Source organism: Ochlerotatus camptorhynchus, unplaced genomic scaffold (genome assembly GCF_037179485.1).
Source record: "Ochlerotatus camptorhynchus isolate MF236.1 unplaced genomic scaffold, CSIRO-AGI_Acam_v1.1 ptg000220l, whole genome shotgun sequence".
NCBI classification, from domain to species: domain Eukaryota; kingdom Metazoa; phylum Arthropoda; class Insecta; order Diptera; family Culicidae; genus Ochlerotatus; species Ochlerotatus camptorhynchus.
The window spans coordinates 4,457,453-4,482,291 of record NW_027040710.1 but is presented as its reverse complement, the minus strand read 5'-3'; positions in this window follow the sequence as shown (position 1 = coordinate 4,482,291).

Sequence of the window (24,839 nt, the reverse complement as noted above, 5' to 3'; positions counted from 1 at the left end):
ATAAAATATTGATAATATTGATATTTTTTATGGATCATCGACACTTTTTAAAGGATTTTCTCCGATGTTTTATGGATCATTTGGATGTTTTTAATGGAACGTTTTTCAATATTTTATGTATCGTTTTATCAATTTTAAAGGTGCATACTTAGGGCTGCCATCATCATACGAATACGAATAAATAAAAAATAAAACTTTAGCTTTAAAACTAAAAATTTGGTGACACGACCGCGAAGCTAACTTAAAAATAAAGACCCATTTCCCAATGATAAGAAATATATATGCTCTAATTGAACCGAAATTAAATTTCTCCCACAGCTACTGGCAAATGCATTCCTGGTGGTTTTGGCATAGCATACCACGTCCAACATTCCGGTTCCTAGTCCCACATCCAGGAAGCGTTCCGCTGGTCGATACTCCTCTACCCCCTTAATGCTGCTGCCTAGTGCTATCTGGATCTGCCTTGCACTCACTTTCGAACACTACGTTCAGGACACTCGCTTGCGGACTCAACACACAAAATCTCTCCGCAGTTTTATGAGCGTTTGGTAACAACTAACGTGATGCGTGATGATGTTAATCAGCACCTAAAAACTGTTTATATCATGCTAATAACCGTGGGTTTTCAAACTACAGGCTCACCATCACGCAAATCAGCACAAGTGTAAACACTCCATACGATGCTGGCAGAATATATTGTTTTCAATAAGCTTGTGTGTATCTTTATGTATTATGAATTTATGTTTACATATTTATGTATGTATTACTCATCCATTCTCAAATACCCGACCGCCATCTGCCGGTACTCGCGCCGGTGTGAAAGAAGCAACTAGACACAGAACAGAAGGGAAAGTGCAAACAAATCGGTGAATCAAAAGGTGGTTCGTTTTTCTGCTCAACAAGCGATGTATTGTGGTAGAGTTCCACACGGTCTTTCTATGTGAACTCACACTATCATAGGATGCTGCCTATCTTAACTGCAGGCAGAAGATGCCTTCTACCGCTAGGTGCGCTAGTGTTCGCAAATGACAAGTGGAGCCACTTTCTGATCCGAAGTTCCACTCCTGTGAACTAGAGCAAGTTGACTCTCGCACACCACCGCAAAACACGCCCGACCAGGACAGCGCACAGTGCAGTTAGAAGAGCCCTTCTACGCTGTACACAAACATCATCCACTGATCGAATGAAACCTCAGACCATTCTAGTCTAGTCTAGTCTAGTCTACACATACACAGCCAGTACTTGAAAGAATCCTGGAAAATGATACATCTATCATTTTTCTTGTCATTATTAATGCCTGCTGCACATCAAGGATGTGAAACAAACAATAAAGCGGCCAGGCCTACTGTGTAGCGTTTAGTTAATTTTTGTGGAAGTGAATGTTTACCATGTCTACTTAATAAGTATAGACAGTGGTTAACATTTAATCCACAGGTAATCAAAGAGCGGGGACATACCGTACCAACCGCTCCGTATGCAGGATTTGAAAATAGGCTATATAAATCGTTGGGAGTGACAGAGCTAAGAAAGTTAATGTACACTCCTTGGTTGTCCGATCTCCTGGGATGGAACACAGGTATTTACCCCTTGTGTTCGAGCGTACAGTCCTCCCTCCGTACAAGCGTGGACGGCACCGCCAACCCACTGCCATCCCTCAATCGATCCAGCCGACCTCAGTCGAAGGACAACAGAGAGCGGTGTGCGGACGTAACCTATACGGAGGGAATGCTGTATTCGCCTAGGTTATAGCGCCCTTGCTCGCTACCATTTTCTTCTAGCGGTTGGGACCTGAGCACTAACTCTTGTCCTAGCCCTATATGGCATATGGTTATAGCGCCATTACTCGCTTTCTGAAAAGAGAAGAAGGGAAGGGAAAGCAAGGAAAAGGACTTGGGAAAAGGAAATGCGGAATTCCTTTCCTCATTAGTATTTGTATCGTCAACTTTTATGAAAACTATATAAATCATTTTTCCTTGGTCAGAGGTATTATTACGACATTTGAATAAGATTGTCTTATCATTTGTTATTCAAAATTTAATGTTATAATGATCAACATAGCTTTGGATTATCCAATATAAATCGGTAACACTGTCCTGCAACCGATGATTTTTCTAATCCGAAAACTAAAAGTTACGAAAAAGCACTTAGGCCTTCATTAAGTTCCACTTTCACGCGACGTTCAATGTTTCGCGGTTTGCTCTTTACGCATTGTTCAGGCTATCATAACAAGCTATGACCGACGTGACGATTTCTTAAGCCCTGGTTAAACAAGTAAACAAGTTATTAAAATGAAATCATGTTCCCGAAAGCAGTCAACAATGTATCTTAAACCGGATCAAGCGTGCGCCCTATTTTTCTAAACATTCCGACGCGTTCCGCCCAATATCTATCAATTACGTTTTTCTAGAACAGTAGCCTGGGATAAATCCTAATTCGACCGACACGTGTTTGTTGAAAAATGATATTCTGCCTAATATCAGTAGTCAGTAGTCATTAGGAAACCTGTTACTATATTACCACATATGTATCCTTCTTTCATGAATTTGTTTTACGAACATGATCTAACACAACCTTTTTCTATGACAAAACTATATTCTGATAAAATTGGATCATTGCCTAGACCAACTATTGAAACTAAAGAACAAAACAATTGGCCACGTGTCTGGAATAATATTAACTTAAAGAACCTGAACTCAAATGAAAAATCTATTCCTAATTTACTTTATAATAGGAAAATTGATCACAGAGCTCATTTGTATCGCATAGGTATTGCTGACAACCCTAATTGCTTATCATGCGGATTCCTCGAAGATCTTGAGCATATATTTTGTAAACGTTTTTCGGTCAATCAGTCATGGAACTATTTTATTAGACATTTACTAAACAGATTTGATCCTCGTTTAATGCGCTTGAATGAAACCTCAGACCATTCAAAACAAAACACCGAAATCGCTTTTTCGAATGAAACGGATAATATCGGAAAAGTTGTAAAATTATCCGGATTAAAAAAAAGTGGATAGGCATAAAATCCATTATTTTTATTTAGAAAAGGGATGTTTGATTTCTAATATGTACCCATCGTGGTGATGTCTAGAGTCCGGAAATTGATATCCGACGCCATTTTGAAATGCAATATGGAGGCTATTTTGCTTAAAAAAAAGTGTACAATACGCTACAATATGGGTATTTTCACAACGGTGGCGACGTAAAGATGCCGAATATTGATGTCTGACGCAATTTTGAAATCCAATATGGTGGCTATTGTGTTCAGAAAAAGGGGTATACCCTACAATACGAGTATTTTCGAGATAGAAACGATCGGTAAATTCTGAAAATCCTTGTCTGGCATCATTTTGGAATCCAAGAAGGCGGTCATCGGTTTCAGAAAATGTGGCAAATACCCTACAATATAACGGCGCCGGTGGTGTAGTGGTAAGCGTGATTACCTCTCACCCCAGCAGGCCTGGGTTCAATCCCAGTCGGCGCCGCCGGGATGTTCTGAGGCATAACATCTCTGATCACGCCTTCCTTCGGATGGGCAGTAAAACCGTTGGTCCCCGGTTCATGAGTTGATGGGTCGATAGGTAGGGTCCAGGTGTGGGAGCTGCCTTCCTGGCACGTCGGTAGCATTGGTGCTCAGCACGGAAAACAAGATCGACGGGAAAAAACAAACCAAAGGGAAAAAAAAAATCGTTTTCGAAAAATCGATATACCCTACAATTTTGGTATTATCTGAACGGGAACGTTGCGTGAAGGCCGAAAATCGATGTTCAACGCCATTATGAAATGCACGACGGTGGCCACCTGCCTAAGAAAAAAATTAAAAACAAAATATTCGATATGGTCGCCATCGTGAATTTCAAAAAAGCGTGTGACATCAATTTTCGGCATCTACACTGCACACAAACATCATCCACTGATCGAATGAAACCTCAGACCATTCAAAACAAAACACCGAAATCGCTTTTTCGAATGATAGCTGCAACCGGATGACGGTTGTTTTGAAATCAGATGATTTTACTCTCGAATACAGGATGAAACTTGTTATGAGAAGGGATAGGGCCTTCAGTTGAAATGCGTAATGCTTTCTGCAGAATGACTGTCATACTAAAGGGAAATGCATATGGTATTGGGTCAGCCCCATAACGCAAATCATTCAAAACGATGATGTAAATAATTCTATCGAACGTCATTTGCTGATCTGAGCTGACAAACGAGGTGGAAGCATATGCATCGCTATCAGAGCTGTTACGAACATAGGTAAAGGATGAAAACCAATGTTTGGCTAATTCATGGTAATTCGAAAAAGCGATTTCGGTGTTTTGTTTTGCATGGTCTGAGGTTTCATTCGATCAGAGGATGATGTTTGTGTACAGTGTAGAGGCCAAAAATCGATGTCACACGCTGTTTCGAAATTCACGATGGCGGCCATATCGAATATTTTTTTTTTAATTTTTTTTTTCTTAAACATGTGGCCACCATCGTGCATTTCATAATGGCTTTGAACATCGATTTTCGGCCTTCTCGCAACGTTCCCGTTCAGATAATACCCGAATTGTAGGGTATATCGATTTTTCGAAAACGATTTTTAGCCTTAGCCATATTGTAGGGTATTACCCATATTTCCTGACACCGATGGCCGCCTTCTTGGATTCCAAAATGATGTCGGACAAGGATTTTCAGAATTTACCGATCGTATCTATCTCGAAAATACCCATATTGTAGGGTTTACCCCTTTTTCTGAAAACAATTTCAAAATTGCGTCAGACATCAATATTCGGCATCTTTACGTCGCCAACGTTGCGAAAATACCCATATTGTAGCGTATTGGACACTGTTTTTTTTTTAAACAAAATAGTCCCCATATTGGATTTCAATTTCCGGACTCTAGACATCACCATGATGGGTACATATTAGAAATCAAACATCCCTATTCTTAATCAAAATAATGGATATTATGCCTATCCACTTTTTTTTTCAATCCGGATAATTTTACAACTTTTGTCTCCGGTTAATGTTACTCGGATATTATCCGTTTTAAAATTATCCGGATAGGGCTAGGGATAATTATGATGCCTGAGCAGCTCAGTGCTGCACGACCTGATCAAAATCTCCCCTGCAATCAAAGACACCCCGTTTACGGTAACTTTTTCCAACAATTGTTGAAAAAGCGAAATCCTTCAGGTGATGTAAATCAATGAAATATACTTTTTTCTTTTTCTCCAGTTTCTTCGTGAGCAGGCCAAAAAAACTGTGCGCTAGAACCGGAGGCTACTATAGGAAACATGAATGTCATGATTATCATCAATGATACACGCAAAAATCCCACACGTTTGATCGAAGTGCTTAAACACTTGATTTTTTTTTAAATGCACAATCACATTTACTTTAAGTGTGTTTCACCTTGGTTCAATGTGTTATACACGCCCATTTCTAGTGTTTCAAACTTTGAAATGTAAAAAATCTTTCACTATTTATTCAAGTGTATTGCACATTAAATCACACTACTGTTCAAAACAGATGGATTTAAAGTGTTTTGCATTTCAATACCATGTGAATTGCTTGCTCAGAAAGGTAAACATCGAAAACAAGACTTTATCCTATCAACCCGTCTCATATATGAGAACAACCGTGGCACAGTGAGATCGAATGAAGACTCCGGCAGCAGCACACCCCAACAGTCCATGATCGAATCCCAAATCAGACCCATTAAAAGATATGTGAAAGCTCTGGCCTCTGGTAGTTTTGTTTATATATTTGTCGATTCATTTTTAGAGTCAATAAAGTAGAAGTCGATAAAGTAGAATATTGAACTATGATGTGCAAAGCTATTGATATCACCATATGAGGCACATAGAATCCAAGTGTGTCACAATTCAAATCCATAGTGTTCAGGCATGGTTCATAGCATAAGATTAACACATGAAATGGATGTGTTTCACAATAAGCGCAAAATTAAGTGTGAGACACATGATGATGACGTGTGGAATTTTTTGAGTGTAGGTAAACGAATGTCAACAATACTGATTGATAGAAAAATTGTTGGTGAGATGACACTCACTATGAAGAAGAGTGTAAAAAGCACGACTGATTGAGTGGAGCGGTGAGTGTCCAACCTTCATTTTCAACTGTCAAAAGCCAGCTGGGTGGCATCCCTATCTTGTTTGCCTGAAAAGAGCTAACATCACTGCGGGCCCGTGAGTCGTGGGCCCCACTGACAGCTCATAATTTGTAAACAAATAGAGGATTCATGCCAGAATTTCAAAAAAGGCGTGACTGATATTTTAGATATTCTTAATATTTTTGCTTACATTTTGTGAAAAATAAACTTAGAACTCATAAAATATTATTTTCTGATTTTCTATCACGAAGTCATCCATTTATATGGCATGAAAGGGAAAATAATTTCATTTGATAAAAATAAGACAATGCAGTCACGCAATTTTTGCAGTTCACACTTGAATTGTGACGTTTCAGATGTTGGTTTCAATAACATGGCGGCATATCACCCAGCTGTCAAAAACAAACAGGTACGTTGCTTGAGTGAGCGTCCGATTCGAGAGTGATAAAATAAAAAAGGATGACTATGATCAATCATTTCGTGACTTCTACAGTGACAGTTTTCAAGACTGCCTTGAACAACCTGTCAAAAGGATAATTTTTATTTAAGTTTTATCAAAATGATTGACATAATAATGAATTCATAGGGGAAATGTCTCTAATGTTGGCCTATGGATTTATGATTGGGCCAATCGCTAAAAATCTGCTATTTATCAATTTTATCTAAATAAACGCGTTATTGGGACGTTACTAATGGATATTTTTGGTTGCTATTGAAAATTTAGTCGATTGCTGAATTTATGTATGGGCCCAAATTAGGGAAACTTAGGCCGACATTACATCCGTTTCCCTTATTTGGTACAAACTTTTGGTCGGGCTTCAGGCACCGTTTGGCATTAGCATTTAGCATCACATCACGGCCGATTCCTAAGCTGCGTGCTTATTTTCTGTGTCCTAATTAAATAAATATTCCGTTAACAATCATTTTCAATATTATTTACCCTGCCTTTGTTGGTTAATAATTGCCAAGTGCTGTAGTTGCTGTTTCTGTTAGTTGCCTCAATACATCGGTCAGTGTGGTATTATTTTAAAGGTATTGTTCGACAATTTCCTCGAAGCAGAGCTTTGTTCCAACCACTCAAACTAAAACCGAAAACTCCTCAACACCAGCCAGCGCAGTCAAACAGGCAGATAAACACTTCACAAACTGCACTCCTCTTTCTCTGGCCAGTCCAATTGACGTACGTGCAGTATCAACACACGCGTCATCTGATTCAATTCAACCCATCCGAGCGCAGTTCAGCCATTGCATTATGCATCGATGCATATTTCATTCACCGCACCACACTGCACATGTTGCTGCGTTCTGTGAGCTGTGAGTGCTGGCAAATGCAAAACCGCTCGAAAAACACCCCCAGAACAGGAGATGAGCTGCGGAACCCACTCACTATTGCACCACCAACTGACTGCGAGTTGCTTCGCTCAACGTGTTTGTGTGTTTTTGTCCGAAGCGTCGATGACGGTTAGAATTAAATCAGCAAAGCTTTAAAACGTGGTTACGTGGCTTGGGTGGACCAAGCGAATGAGTGCCACCTACCTACCTACCAACTACTACACATTATCATACAGCCGGGAAGGGGACCTGTATGAAGTTCACAATCGTCATAATAAACAAATTTGCAGCAGGAAAAGAGTAGCTCAGTAGAGTGCATCGGAATGACGTCCATCCATCCATCCATCCGTCCATCCAGTATGATGTGCGCGCTTCAGAGTCATCCCCGGAGCGAACCTGTCTGTCTATCCAATTAGCATCGTTAGCGCGACGACGAGGATAAAAAGGGCACAAGCACCATTGCAAGTTCATTATGTTTCAAGGACCTCCGGTCGAGAGCATTCGCGGAAATTCGCTTTCATTCCCAACCTCTCCTCCCCACCAGCGGACATAGAGTTGGTCCGAGTTCGCTTACTGATAAACTCGGCAGCCGCGCGCTGTTGCGGCATTCAAATGGGGGCGAAAATCCCTATTCTGATCCCCAAAGCGGAAATCGCACCGGCAACAAAATCCGAAAAATCAATCAATCACGAAAATGCGCTCACCAGAATGCGAGGCTGCGGCACACGATCCGCACCGCCACCGAGCGCAACTATTGAATAAAAGATAATAATCGAATAATAACGAGTTTATAGTGCAGCAATAAACTCGATTCAGTGGAATAAATAAACTAACTGCTGGGAATTCCAACCGGTTCGCGGGGATCGAGCGAAGAAAAGCGGATAAATCTCGGTGGAAAACTTTTCCTATCCAATCGGGATTCTTGCCGCTGTTGTTGTGTAGTCGCCTTTGCCTCTCTCTCTCTCTCTCTCGCTCTCTGATGCTGTATAGACAAAATAAGGATAAAGCAAAATCGATAACGATTGAATATTCTTTATGAGCACGAATAAATTGTGAATGTCTGTTGAATGCAAAATGAAATGAATTAATAATCCTCGCAGCATCAGCAGCAGCTTTTGAGAGTTCCGGCCATGGAACAAGGGAGGCTGGGGGGCCATGGTGAAATACTCACCGGAAGAGCGTGTCGTGCCCTTGCTCGTTACTGAAGATGTCCGCTACCCTGTCCTTCCTGTGCAGGATGGTGGACACTGACGTAGCAAAGTTTACAAAGTAAACTCTAACGGGGGCTATCCACGGGGGTTTTTTCAACTCTTTATTTGTTACATAATCAAAATAAATTACATTTCATTTTAACCTAGGTGCTCCAGTTACTGCAGTAACTTACCAGCCTTAATTGTTATGATATATATCTAATTGTTTTTACATTGTGCCTGCCTTGGCAATTCAGTATTTTAAACAGGTTTTTAAAACGTGCTAAGTGTAAAGGGAATTAATCGTTGCAATTGAGAGAGGCAACTTCAAAATCATCTTCAAAACTTTGTTCTAAATCCTTTGTAGTGCTTTTTTCCTGGTAGTGCAACAACTAGACCATATTGGCACAGCATAAAGCATGGCCGGTCTAAAAACTTGTTTAAATATTAGGATATTATTCGACAGGCAAAGTTTAGATTTCCTGTTTATAAGAGGATACAAACATTTTATATATTTGTTACATTTGGCTTGAATTCCCTCAATGTGATCTTTAAAAGTTAATTTTTGGTCAAGTATTAATCCAAGATATTTCACTTGGTTTGACCAGGAAATAGGAACTCCGTTCATAGTGACTATGTGACTACTACTAGGTTTCAAAAACGAAGCTCTAGGCTTATGTGGAAATATCATAAGTTGAGTTTTGGAAGCGTTGGGAGCAGTGTTGGAAAAGTTCGCGATATTTCAAGAAGTTCACCAAGGGAAAAGTTCGCGAGTCATATTGAGTTTTCGCGATCTTTTCCATCGCTGGTTGGGAGAAATCTTCCATTTTTGTAAATAAGAAGAGAAAATATCTAAACTTTTCTGCAGTCTGCTGGAAATAACACGAAGACTTCTTCCTTTAGCGGAAATGCCTGTGTCATCGGCAAACAAAGATTTGTGGCAACCCTGAGGCAAATCAGGGAGGTCCGAAGTGAAAATGTTATACAATATAGGCCCAAGAATGCTACCCTAAGGAACTCCTGCTCTAACAGGTAATCTATTAGATTTGGAATTTTGATAATTTACCTGCAGAGTTCTGTCAGTTAAATAATTTTGAACTAATTTCATAAAGTGGAGTGTAGTCCACTGTAAAGCGGAAAATTAAACTTTTTCAATTTAGCAATCAAACCTTCATGCCAAACACTGTCGAATGCTTTTTCTATGTCTATAAGAGCAACTCCAGTTGAGTGGCCTTCAGATTTGTTTGAACGAATTAAATTGGTAACTCTTAAGAGTTGATGAGTAGTTGAATGCCCATGGCGAAATCCAAACTGCTCATCTGCAAAAATTGACTACGTATTGATGTGAAGCATCATTCTATCATTCTACTTAAAATTATCTTTTCAAAAAGTTTACTTATTGAAGAAAGCAAACTTATTGGACGGTAGCTAGAAGCTTCAGCTGGATTTTTATCCAGCTTCAAAATTGGAACAACTTTAGCATTTTTCCATTTATCAGGAAAGTATGCCAATTGGAAACATCTGTTAAATAATTTTACCAAGAAAGACAAGATGCTCTCTGGGAGTTTTTTGATGAGGATATAGAAAATTCCATCATCACCTGGAGCTTTCATATTATGAAACTTTTTAGTTATAGATCTTAATTCGTCCAAATCAGTCCCCCAGGAATCATCAAAAATATTTTCTCGAGAGAAAATATTCAGATAATCCCGAGCAACCTGGTTCTCAATAGTAAGACCCAAACTGAAATTCCAGAACAACATGTGAAAAGGGCATACAAGCTTTTTGTAAACAAACCTTTGTAGGCCCTTTTCTCACCAACCGAGGGTCGCCCACGCAAACCAGGAATATCATCGGTAAGGGGAAAGTGTCCCCTACCCGGTGATGTTAAAGGTTTGCGTTGGTGTCATATGGGTGGCGAGAAAAGGGCCTACAAAGGTTTGTTTACAAAAAGCTTGTATGCCCTTTTCACATGTTGTTCTGGAATTATGGGAACTCTCGAATTGCTTAGCAAGTTTCGGAGCTTTTTCCAAATTTGTGATCAAAATTTTACCACCTTCTTTAAGCGCTGGAATAGGTTTTTGAGGTTTTTTCAAAATTTTTGTGAGTTTCCAAAAGGGTTTGGAACTCGGGTCTAATTTAGAAATATTATTTTCAAAAGTTTTGTTCCTCAGGGCAGAGAATCGCTTTTTAATTTGTTTTTGCAAATCCCGCCAGATAACTTTCATGGCAGGATCGCGTGTTCTTTGATATTGTCTCCTACGGACATTTTTAAGACGGATCAAAAGCTGAAGATCGTCGTCTATTATAATTGAATCGAATTTAACCTCGCATTTTGGTACTGAGGCAGCTCTTGCTTCAACTATAGAAGTAGTCAGAGATTCAAGAGCATAATTAATTTCATCTTTGGCTTGCAAAGGAATGTTTGGATCAAAGCCTTGTTCCATAAATGTTCGATATTACTCTCAATCAGCTCTATGGTAATTGAAAGTAGAGCTGTTGGGATTACAAATTATGTCTTGGGGTATTTCAAAAGATAGTGGAAGGTGATCAGAACCGAAGTTAGCATGCGTAACCAATTGGCTACAAAGTTGACATGAATCAGTTAAGACCAAACCAATAGTTGAGGGATTTCTTGCAGAAGAAAAACATGTTAGGCTGTTTGGATATTGAATAGTGTAATAACCTGCAGAACAATCATCAAACAGAATATTACCATTGGAATTGCTTTGAGCATTATTCCATGAGCGGTGTTTTGCATTAAAATCACCAATAATGAAGAATTTATACCTATGACGGGTAAGTTTCTGGAGGTCACCCTTGAGAAAATTCTTTTGCTGGCCTACGCATTGGAATGGCAAATAGGCAGCTATAAACGTAAGTTGTCCAAATTTTGTTTCAACAGAAACTCCCAAAGTTTCAAAAACTTTCGTTTCCAATGAAGAAAGAATTTTATGTTTGATTCGTCTATGAACAATGACGGCAATGCCACCACAGGGTCCATCAAGACGATTATTTCTATAAATGAAATAATTTGCGTTCTTCTTAACCTCATGGTCAGGTAGCCATGATATTTGCGCTCTATTCTTCGCACCAGAAACACCAATGTTACCTGCTGAACAGTTGAATGATCATAATCATAAGACATCAGTGACTTGAATCGTTAATATCTTTTGTTCCTTGCATTTGATTGAAAAGTTGTATTGAACAAAGTTGTAGCTGGGAAAATTTTCTTCAATCACTGCTTTCATTTTTAAAAGCAGAGCACAGTGGTCCAAACGGCGAAAAACGTGATCGTGTGAGATTACGCAAAATCCTTTGACTTTAGGTATATAGTGTCTTCAGAGAAGTTTTAAGACATATTTGGCGCCATCTTTTGACTGCAGCCATTTTGTGATCAATCCTCCTAAAAGTGGGATCCAACACTCATTTTTTTTATAAAGTTGAGGTAGAAGGTTTGTGTATTGAGCAAAGTTGTTGATTATGTCAATAAAAACAACTTTGCTGAAGAGATGAACCTTCTATCTTTTTGCTCAATTGATCTATAAAGCGCTTTTTTGTTTTTTAATTCTCTTAAATCATATATTTTTACCATAACTTTTTCTTTGTTATTTTAACAGGTTTGCAATGTTCTAAGGACGTCTTTGTATTGTTAAAATACATGTTTTTGTACAACATTGTTTCTCGCTATTTCTTATATACTTGGAGATAGTTGGGATTTTTCAATAAAATTGGCCTATTTTTGAACTCAAATATTTCATAAGATGGCAAATGGGGGCAGATCAAGCAACTTACATTTGAAAGTACAACAAAAATGCTGCCAAATCATACCAGAGTTGTCCACATCGGATTACATCCGGAAAAGTTACAGCTGTTTTAAGAAGGGATCAAAATCAAATGTCTCCTATTAAATATTAGATCTCATTCGAAAAGCGACAATCGAGAAACTGTGACTATCGGTCTGGTATGTTTATAAAGATCTTAATTCTTCGTTAGATCATTTTACAAAGCTTTATGAACATTCTTGTATTGATATGTTGCGTTAATGACACTCTCTTCTGAATTAAAATAAAAAATAAAACCCGCTTTTTATGTTGCTTTATTCGCTATCAGTATCGTCAGAATCAGACCCAGTACTTGAGTCGTTCATATCTAGTAGGAATCGAGCATCATTAGAAAATAACATATTTGGCTTGCACGTACTAATCCTATTCATTGTAATGAATGGATCAGACAACTCAAGCAATCGATGCAGCAGATCGGTATTCCTCAACTAACAATTTTCACAATGTAAACGCTTTACTCATTTCATTTATACAGTCTCAAGCTGTATTCAAACGTTATACGATATGAGGAAACCTTTATCCAACCTCTATACAATCAAATCTGGTGAACTTAGTCAGCTACTTATGGCTGTTGGAACGGTCTGGAGAAGCTCTTATTACATATCCATTAACGTTTCTATACAGCTGTTATCCTGCTGCTTAGTTGTGTGTGAACTTGAAAGGCGCTTATTCAACCTTTTCCCGGTTATCCAATAATCACTACACAGCTTTCTCTTGAAGCCGGGTAAAATATTGTTTACGCTTTTTTATGAAGGAATTTATTGAGTTTATTTTGCTGTGAATCAAATTAATCGAAATTAGTTACAAATCATCACCAAATTATTTACTCTACACCGGAACCTGGTTTCAAACACGAGAAGACCTCATTGGCAAACCTTGACACTACCAACTGTGCTACGTCAACACTTTGAACTTATGTAAACAAATCAACATTCCCTTCTACAACAAAATCGCTGAGTAATGGCTTTATAATAGTACACATGAATCACTTTTCTCGACTAGTTACAAAAGAACAGAGTAAAAGCTGTAAAACTGCACACGTCTAAAAATAAACCTAGTTGACTGTGAAAATGCTTCCGAAGTTGCTCTAACACAGTTTATAAGCTGAGTACAGGTTGTTTAGTTGTTGAAAAAGCACTTTTGATGTTTATGTTATTCAGCAAGAGTGGTTGGTTGTATACCCTCCCCATGGACATGGAGGTTGACGGTACTGAAGCAAAGGGTTATGTTTAATTTCTTTACATTTGCAACGATGATGATTTCCTATAGTGACACATATCACCTTCTTAATGCTTCAGTATACCTCAAACGATTAATTCTTGGTTGTTAATAGAACTTCCTTGATGAAATCGGCTGCTTCATGCAGACTGAGCAATTCTGATTATAGTATCAGATTTGTTCTGTATACAGAGGAACTGGGAGGGCTTATTAGAAACTTCTCACCAATAAAGTAATGATCTTCTAGTAAATTTTGCATATCATTTTATTAAAATTTTATTTTATTTTAGCATATTATTTTTGTTACAGCCAATTGGCATTAGTATACGATACAAAAGATTTAATATTACTTGCTCGTTTTTGCGTAAAATAATCAATATTTATTTTACTTGTAATTACCTATGAAAGTTTTTTTCAAGTTTTTTTTTTGTGATCTGAAAATTTACCCAGTTTGGTTAGAAGTTTCGAAGCTAACGCATGTCCACAGGCCTAATAGAAAGATAGGCAGAAAAAGTGTATCATGAAGAATGGTTGCATGCAGGGTTGCTTCCACTCACTTGCTATAGATGAGTGATTTTCGGAGTTTTGAATTCGTTAGATGTTGTAATGGAGATTTGTGCTGTTGGATGCGGGAGAAGATTGGAGGGCGGGTGTTTGACGCATAGAGCCTGTCAATTTCGCTTTCAGAGTGTCGCAGTCAGCGGTTTTATGATTCGTGAGCGCTTACGATTCGTAGAATCGTTGATTGTGACTGCAAGTGGATTTTACGGGTTTTGTGTGTCGGACGCTTGCTTTTTGGCCTCTTCTTGTGTCTAACATGTGCAGAGTATCATTATAACGTCGAATGGTTTTGAGATTCCTGGTGGCGTGAAATATATTTGTGAGAATATCTTTTTGAGATTTTAGCAGTCACGTTTTGTTTGTAGTTTATATTTTATTTCTTTCATGTAATTATCGTAAATATTAGTTATTCAATAATAGATAGTTCATGCATATATTCGTACTTTGACGCGAAGCGCTGTGGATTATAAGATGCTCGATGACCCTCGAGGGATCGATTTTGCTTACTTAGCAGAAAATCATGGATTTAACCCCAAGCTCTTCCACAGCACAATAAATCGTCCACCATTTGTATATTTGATATTGAACATTAACCTCGGAAACTATTTGCATATCAAGCGAAAACGTAGTCCAGTATTGTCGCGAAGCGTTATGGTTCTGAGATGCTCGATGACCCTGGAGGGATCGTTTTTGCTTACTGAGCAGAAAATCATGGGTTTAATCCCAAGCTCTCCGTCATGACTCTTAAAATTCATTATCACTAAACAAAATTAATATGTTCTTTCGATAGCCGGCTATCGAGAGATTAAATAAACAACAAATAAACAATACATACTTTTGGTTGCATCGCCAACTTGAGGTGAATCCTAACCGAATACCCTACCCAACCCTCCAACTCCGTAGCACTTATGAGGGTGTCGCTAAGTCGGTGGCCTCTCGTTAAGTAAGTACTACATCAACATTTCCTTCCTTATCCCTAGTTATGGTAAAGATGGGCGTGGCCGGGAATAGCGACAGTCATGCTTCTGTTACTCTTGTTTAGATTGGAACCAATGTTTACTCCTCAGCATTATTCCTGAAAGTAGTCTAACTGAGAATTTCAGAAGAGACGTGAGTGTCTCTAGTATCCAATCTACGAAGTATATCATAACAACGCTAACGCTAACGCTAACGCTTCAGCAAGAGTGGTTGGTTGTATAGAAGCCATCATATGAGTAATATATTCACTTTGTTAGCTTTGTTTTGCAGCTACAAGTTGAAAGTTGGGTAGTGTGTGTATAGAAGTGACATAAGCGTTTATTGGCTGATGTTATTCAGTGCGACTGACAAATTGAATAATGGTTGTGAGAAAGTTGAGTAAACGCTCTCCAAAACTATTTTGCTAGCTTTTGCTTGTAGCTGTATCTGCAGCTTCTTTTCAGCTACTTCACAGCACAACTACAGCTACTTCACAGCTGGAAAAGTTGGCTTACAAAGCTGAAAATGTTAGTTGGGTCGTTGCCACCCGAGAAATTTTCCTTGAATAGAACGCTCGTGTCTGTCGGATGACTTTTTCATCGATTCTTGTACCTCCTCGGAAAGTTGACTTATGGGCACCATAAATTGGTTGATGATTCTCGAACCATGTAACAGGATTTTGTGCACAGAGGCAGGCAAGTAGAACCACGGATACAGGTGAACTAGTTTTCGTGCCGTTTCTACAGTAAATATCGAATTTTTCCACATTTACTGTACGATCAGAAGCCAGAACTTGCAAAATTGTGCGCACATCGCTGAATCACATGTAAGTCTAGAACTAGATAATGAAAAATGCGTGCTGGAATAAAGAAAAGTATAAACTGATATATATTTACCTAAGATTTCTGCAGACTTTTCTGCATCACTGAAAAATTTGACGAGCTGTATTACCGTCGTTTGACGTTCCTGCCCCAGTCGAACGCGGTTTGTCGATTATTAATCCAACTTCCCTTTTGAACCGATTCTGTATTGTCTTCTTCCGTTCTTTCATCCTTTCAATTTCAACTCCTCTATATCAAGCCTATACGAAAAATGTAGAAACAAAATTCCATAAATCAAATCCAAGTGTGAAGAGTCGATAGTCCGAATTGGAACGTTGTTTCATCAGCAACGCGTTTTTGAACATCTTCAATTTACCAAAACTTCTGTTGTTTCTTTGATCAGCTGAAGTCTTAATGGCCGACAGAACCGAGTTGATGATGGGGTGAGATTTTGAAAAACAATTTTTCCGTTAGTTTCCGCCTTGATCGAGACAATTGACGTTAAAAACATGTGCGAATCTGATGCATCTTCGTCCGTTGTAAACCGTTGTTTATATTGGCTGTGATCGCTGCTTCCGTCAAACCCCCATTTCACAATCATTTCTACTTTTAAAAGCTCATCGGCGGAAAGCTCTTTCACTATATCTCCAGAAGGTTTCAAGATTCGTAAAGTAGTGTGATCCAAGAGTTGTTGCAGTTGTACTTCAATTAAAGTTTCGCTAACATGAATATATTCCTGATCAGGGTAACATTGTTGTTTTGCTGCTAAAACCTTATGGTACGAAGGATATAATTGCGCATTTCTCAATCTTGCACTCTTTCGAATGTTGATGTATTGAGATTTTGTCAAATCCTGTTCAATAATCAAAGCTAACGCTTCCTAGTCAGAGAATGGAACTATTTCCAGAAGTTTCGATGATTTCCAGGATTTTAAAATTTTTGTCGCACGAGTTGGGGAAGTTTGTGTGGCTTCTTTGACAATAGAAGCAGCATCATTTTGCCCAGTTGAACTCATCAGCATAATGAGCTGAGCAAAGCACCGCTGTTCTACGTCTTTTCACACAGTCTGAGGTTTCGACAAACGCTTTAATTATTTTGTGTGTAACATTGGACGTTGATGGAATGTTTTTGAGGATATGTTGCAGTAAACAAAATGGTTTGTCAAAATAAGCAACGTTATTTTCCAGAACTCTAGCCATTGTGCGGTTATACCTCTGCCACAGCTGGCTGAAATATTTGCAAATGTTATCCAAGTAATTTTCAATCTCTGACATAACATCAACAAGTTCTGCATCTATTTCAAGACATCGTGTTATTTCTTTAACCAAAAAACCCAATTTGGTTTTTTTGTCACCTTCCGCATTTTTCCAAAGCAGAAACACCTGACGATAATCCATTTCTCCTGCAGATACTGATAGAACATGTTAGTATAATATAAGTAAATAATGTGTTACCATATTAATGTTATTGAAAAGCATTCAAATTATGCTGAACGCCAGAATGGAAGAAAATATCTGAAGAATCATTATAATATATTTACCGGATAGTTAAGAAGTTATTTCGGTTGAATTTAAGAAAACTTAGAGCACTTCACAAAAAAACACTTCCGAGCACTACGGATGAAAGCTCCTTCCAAAGTGATCTTCAAGCCGTGGTTTTACAAAGAGCATTGTACTATCGGAGATAATTGAACAAGTGTGCGTGAGATGCTTTTTATACACATCAAACTAAACCAATAAAAATCTAAACAATAGAGATTGCTGACAGCTCTCTTACCACCACAAACGTAGCCGACACGTGGTTTGTGATCAACCTAAAACACTTTCCCTGCAGAAATATTGCTCATAAACGAGGCACCGAAGGTGCTGTCGGGTTGATGTGAACTTGCCAGTACATGGCGGTGAGCATTTTTTTCCAGCTGGGAAATCTTCGCTCAGTTTTGTGATCATCTTAGAAACTGACAGACCAACCAGAAAAAGTATGGTGACATGCTTCTGTCATAGCTTTTTGCAATGGGTGCAGCAAACTCTATTTAACCTTTTGCAAACATGGCATCACTGTTGTGTGAAATGGTTGTACATTTGGTTTCGTATTTCATTAACTCAAGAGATGTATTTTTCTTTTTTTTTTGTATTCATGACAATTCTTACTGGAAAGAAAATTGAATAGCTGAATGTTGTTATTCGAATGAGATCAAATATTCAATAGGAGACATTTGATTTTGATCCCTTCTTAAAAAAGCTGTAACTTTTCCGGATGTAGTCCGATGTAGAAAACTCTGGCGTGATTTTGCAGCATTTTTGTTGTACTTTCAAATGTAAGTTGTTTAATCTGCCACCATTTGCCACCTTATGAAATATTTGAGTTCAAAAATAGGCCAATTTTATTGAAAAATCCCAAATATCTCCAAGTTTATAGGAAATAGCGAGAAACAATGTTGTACAAAAACATGTATTTTAACAATACATAGGCGTCCTTAGAACATTGTAAACCTGTTAAAATTACATAGAAAAAGTTATGGTAAAAAAAAATTTAAGGGGCACGTCCACAAAAAACGCTTAATAGATCAATTGAGCAAAAAGATAGAAGGTTCATGTCTTCAGCAAAGTTGTTTGTATTTACATAATGTACAACTTTGCTCAATACACAAACCTTCTATCTCAACTTTATAAAAAAAATGAGTTTTGGATCCCACTTTTAGGGGGATTGATCACAAAATGGCTACCGTCAAAAGATGGCGTCAATTATGCCTTAAAACTTCTCTCAAGACACTATATACCTAAAGTCAAAGGATTTTGCGTAATCTCACACGATCACGTTTTTCGCCGTTTGGACCACTGTGCATAGTAGTGATGTGGTGAATTGTTAGGTAGATATGAACAAAAACATAAATTTTCTCATAGTAATTCCCAGTCAATGGTTTGTGCCAAGTCAGTTTCTTACTAAAGTAGTTCAAATTTTAGGAGACTAAGCAGGACACAATTTGGAACCGTTTAAGCACGGTGGAGCGAAAATTTCAAATTTTGCATCAGTCTGACGGTCATCCATCCACGAATGAACCAGTTTAAATGTTGACTTTGAAATTCAGCGGTAACCTTGTTCAAGAGAATGTTGTCATATCAAAATTCAATTTCATGCAGGTAGTTGGTTTATCTTTTGAGGTTGCCCTTATTTTCAGCTTATTTGAGCATTGAAGAAATGGTTTGTATCAGCACTGAGCTTGGGTACACAAAGGTTATTTTCGCTATTTTCGAGTACTTCGACAGTAAGCATTCCTGAGGGCGTAACCGCGATGGTCAAACCTCTTCGACAATATTCTCTTTTGTTAATAATTCGCTTGGATTAACATTTCTCGGTGCGTTTGTTATTGTTTTTGATAGCCAATACAACTTGTTACAGCACTGTATTGGACAGATGTAAGAAAATGGTTTCCCTTAGCTGTAGCAATCTAAAAAGAAAATCATTGAAGAGAATCGATAATTGCAGCTAGGCCCTTATGCATGTTCACTGTCGACTTAGTGAAACACTTTTAACACTGGAAATGGCTAGATCAAACCAATCCATCTTTTCAAAAGCGATATTTTATTCCTGTGCTATCAAATATCAAAGAATATTGAAATAAATTGAAATATGAACAACATGTTAGTTAATTCATCACCTACCTCAAAGTTTGCCTTTAGACATATAAACTTTATTAAATAAATAATTTTCGCGTAAAGTGCATCAAAGAGAAGACATTCAAATAAATATTTTGCGATGTTTAAAATAACAGCCTTCCTTGGCTACGCCTTTGTAAGAAGGACTTTCAAAGTCAGCCCACTCGACGAGTCGTATCTCATTTTATGGATTCATAAGCAAACTTGCACGCGCAAGAAAACGAGGGAAAACTTACAGCCGCTCCGTTGTGGGTGGAGGGGTGGTTTGAAGCGGAATGAAAGATACAAAAACATTTCCGTTTTCTTTTCCACGGTACTGTTCGGATAATATTGGAAGAAATTAGCATGATAGACTAAACATAAAGAGTCGTGCCTGGAGGGCCCAATGAGTGGTCGGTAAGCAAAGAAACACAGTCAGCGAAGGAAAAATTCTTCAAAGTCGTCGTGGTACACCATCCATCCCCAGGCCAAGAAGAAGATAATAAAACCGAGCTCATTGAGTGATCAAAGCAAATTGGTAATTTTTAATTAAAGAAAAATAATTTTGGTTTTTCTTCGAGTACTTTGAAGAGGATGTTGTTGTGATGGGAAATCGATTCGATTCTATTCGGACGGTTTCGTTAACCATTAAAATTGGTTATTCCGGACAAACACAAAAGCCATTCGATCATCTATTGCTTCATTAAATTCCATGTGAAGCTCCGAGCCATAGGAAAAAAACGTAAACTCCCCTTTACAAACTAATTAAAATTCATGGCAGCCAGCAACAAACGGGCAACATTTCGATTACGAAAGAGAATACTGCAAATAATTTAAAATAATTTCCCATTATTGAAATTCATACTGCACATCAGCCACGGTACCCTCTATTCGTTTTTTTTTTCTGCATTCCAGATAGAGCAAATTCTATTTGCAACAATCGCACATTATTTGCTTCTCGTGTTTTGCATTCTTTTACCCGGTGGAAATTGCATCTACTCGGAAATTGGAGTAATTTTTTTTTCGAGCTGCCTTTGAAACGCAGTTCGACCGAGATTCCTCGCATGGAGTTGGGTTAAAATATGCAGCACACATTTCCCAAACTTTGAGACCGGTTGGTCGAGCGAACAAAAAAAAAAAATGAACGGGAAAGTATTTACTGTGAAATGGTGAATGTGATACAAATGAACAGAGAAAAAAAAAGTGTGCAAACACCTGTTTCCGGTGTTTTGGTATTTGTTTGATAGGGGCAATGGATGTAATTCCCTAATTTGGGCCCATACATAAATTCAGCAATCGACTAAATTTTCAATAGCGACCAAAAATATCCGCTAGTACCGTCCCAACGACGCGTTCATCCAGATAAAATTGATAAATAGTAGATTTTTAGGTAATCTTAGATCCGTAGGCCAACATTAGAGCCATTTCCCCTAGTAATCCGAAAAAAAAATGATTATTTAACAGTGATGACAGTATGGATTCAGCGAAGAAATAAAATTCTACAAGATTGCATCAAGATATGAAAACAGAACAAGAATGGAAAAGGTTCCCTGAGCTACTACTCTGGACTTTAATGGTGTTTTCATTCCTTCATGAAGTTTTCTTAATTCTTATGAAATTTTCGAAGCTTTTATTTTGTTCCAACAATTTTCCTGATTTCAAGGAATTTCTCTGAAGATCCCACAGTTTTCCAGATTTGTTTGGAACATTTCTGAAATTCTAGGAATGTTCTAAAATTCCTTGGAATCTGATACCTGATAGCTCCTACAATTAACTAACGGATCTGCTCGAAATACTCGGAACGTCCCTGACAAAATGAAACTGCAGTTCTCTGGACTTCTTTGAAAATCCCAGAACTTCTTAACGTTTCTCAATTTTTTCCGGATGCTCATGGTGCTGACCTGAATTTATAGAATTTAAAATTTACAGATTTTATTACCTACTACTAAGTTTTCTCTCCTCAAACTACAGATCGTTAAACTTCCAAGAAAGTATGTTCTTTCCTGAAGTTTTAGGGACTGCCCTTAAGATCTTTTAGTTTCCCTGGAGATCTCTAAAGCTGGCTTCCCTGAAAGTTTCCACAATTCTCATCAGTGTTGGGAAAATTTCAAAAAATCAAATCTAACCAATGCCCGAGATCACGCTTGGTTTTCGGATACAAAAAACAACACCCAAAAAACTGCGGTTGGTATTGCAAGTTGTTATATCGCAGCTCAGAATATCAAGCTAACAAAACTCGCCAGCTGCAAATCTCACCAAACTGTGGTGAGATTGAGTTTTATAATTTTTGATTTACACCGGAACCGACAAATCAAGAAGACTGGCAACTCTGCCAAAAATCAGGAGTTAGTAACGGCAACACCTCTTCTGAGCAAAAGTGGAACCTGTGTATGATGGTGTGTGTTAATTCACAAGTGCATTCACACACAAAGGTAGAAATAAAAAGCTGTCAATTATTGGTTTTGTTATGATTGTCGTACAAAGTGAAACGTTTGTTTCTTTGCTTTATGCTGACAACGATTAAAATTCCAGCAGAAATTGAACAGATGGGTAGTTAAATTTGTTTTGAAAATAAAAACTATGGCAATGATGCCATTCACAATTATGGTGGGACCTTCCTCGATTAGTTTGCTATTTCAGAATTATCTTCCACTTTTCCTAAGCTCTTTATCGATGCATTCATGGGCATTCGTATGCTGCATTAGTAAAATGCATGCCTGTTCCGCACGACTTTGACACCTGGCCACAGTGAGGGGCTTAAGTTGTGATGCTTGGCAACTTAGCACAGTACTCGCTGACTATTTCAATGTCACTGGCCAATCCGACACTGTTGTTATCATTGTCTGGAAGGGGTCGGTTGATTCCAAGAATTGTTAAAGCATACAGAGGATCACTATCCGGTGGTTTCATGTTCTGACAACATCTAAAAAGGAAATATATTCTTTATCAATACGTACCGTATGGGATTATAGTCCTTCAACCTTTCATTTTCATTTTCTCCAATATTAGATCCTGCTATGCCTTCCGTTGGACCGTGATGTAGGTACCGGAGATTTCTTCTTTTTGAATCCTTGAATTTTCAGCAGCTTCCGAATGACGGTAGTTCACTAAATGGTGGTGGAAACTACTAATTCCTTATAATTGATTGCTTCCAACAGACAAAATACACAATATTTCGGTTCCTTGTTCACAAGTAAAAGTTACTTCCACAAGGAATCAATCCCAAGGGGTATTCAACACTGCACACCTCAATTTGTGCCAAGAAATTTAGCTGTGCCAAGAGCTATGCCTAACGTCCCGAAGTAGGCCAATGTGTACAAATTAAGGGGTTAGAATAGTCAAGAATATTTCCTCAAAAGATCAAGTTGATCCGATGAAAATTGTGAAAATTATGAGACGTACAAAAATATTCACTCATAGTGGACTAAACCCAACTTGAAACTTTGAACGCGATTATCTCGGAATCATATTTTCAAAACCGGTGCCAAAAATTTCTAGAAATGTATACATTAGATTTGTCCGATTCGTTTTGATTTCTGTTCAGTACTATTTTGTGCAGTCCACGATCGTTCGGATTTCGTCTATCATTTAATTTCGATTTTTTACAGCCGATCAAAGACAAATTTTAAGGATCAAAATCGGCACTTCAACTTTGCAAGGCCGCCATTTTGTCAAAAAAAAAAAATTAAAAAAAAAACCGAACGATCGATCAAGGACTAGTTTAACACATGCTTAACGATTTGGCATGGTTTTTTTTTATTTCAGATGATTGCATCACAAACCGCAGTTGGCACCGCAAAAGCGTTTTTTAGAACATCGTCCACGGGGAGCAGCCGTGCGGGGCACCAGGACCTCGTTTTTACAGCATCGACTGATAAATGTACCATTTAATGTGTGTTCAATAAACGGCAGAAAACCAATTTTCAATATGTTGCGTCGTTTTCGAGAAAAAAAAATTCTAACTTTCGCTGTTTTTCGGTCTTGCAGGTAGGCGTAACCCCTTAAGGTGTCAATATTCCATAATTTTGGCAACCCTGAAATTATAATGACATTTGTGATTGTGGTTAAATTTTCATTTTCAGAACGGGAGGTGGAAGAGAAACTGGTAGTTACCAAACCTATAGAGGAAACAGTCCTATTGTTGCGGTACGTTAGCAGCGTTAGAAGCCTATTGTTGTGTATTTTCTTCTTTCCTTTATTTAACGTCGGTCTCTGTTCCGCAATCTAGTGCCAATCACCGACGGACATCGATTGCCATCCATTGACGGCAATCGAATGTGCAGGAAGGCAGCTTCCACACCTGCGTAGGATATCGCACCCATTCAACACACATGGGCCGGGACCAACGGCTTTACTTCCCTTCCGAAGGAAGACGTGACCAGAGATTTTTATGCCTCAGAAAAATCCCACCGACCTCGGCTGGGATTGAACCCAGACGCATTGGGGTGTTAGAAAGCAGTCACGCTTACCACTACACCAACGGCGCCGGCTTATTGTTGTGTATGGAGACCTCCATAGACCTTTTTTGACGTTTAACCATCTTTCTCTATCTAGCACACATGGATGAATGGACGGTTTGTTTTCCCACTAATCTGTTTCTCTCTTGCTCGCACTCGTTCGCTTTAAATGGTATAGTAGTGTGCGCCGATTAAACGTCAAAAAGCTTTATACACAACAATAGGCTTCTAGCGCTGCTAACATACCGCAACAATAGGGTTGTTTCCCCTACGGTTTTCAAGCTCGACCGTTCCGCAACATTCTGACTATATGTCTATTTGAATTTTTGATTCCTTACAGGTGTGCAACAACAAAGTCGTAGCCTGATCGATGGAGGAAGAAAACGCCACCAGTATCATTTGACAGACGATGAACGACGGTCATGTAATCGACAGCGATCCCTGCTATAAGATTCTCGTATGAGCCGGATTGGAACCGGAAATCTGTGTTGCACAATTATTACTACTGCTTGTTTGTCCATAAATTGTTGCTAGGGGTTCAGATATGCTTCGCATGTGCACGTCGATTGTAGTTGGTTCATTTGCACACCCGTAGGCTTTTGCTAAACAGCAAATAACTTTGAGTTGGAAAGTCGGATCCTCTGAGCACGCCGATATTCACTCTGCAGCGAGTCAAATTTTATAAATTCAGGCCTTACAGTT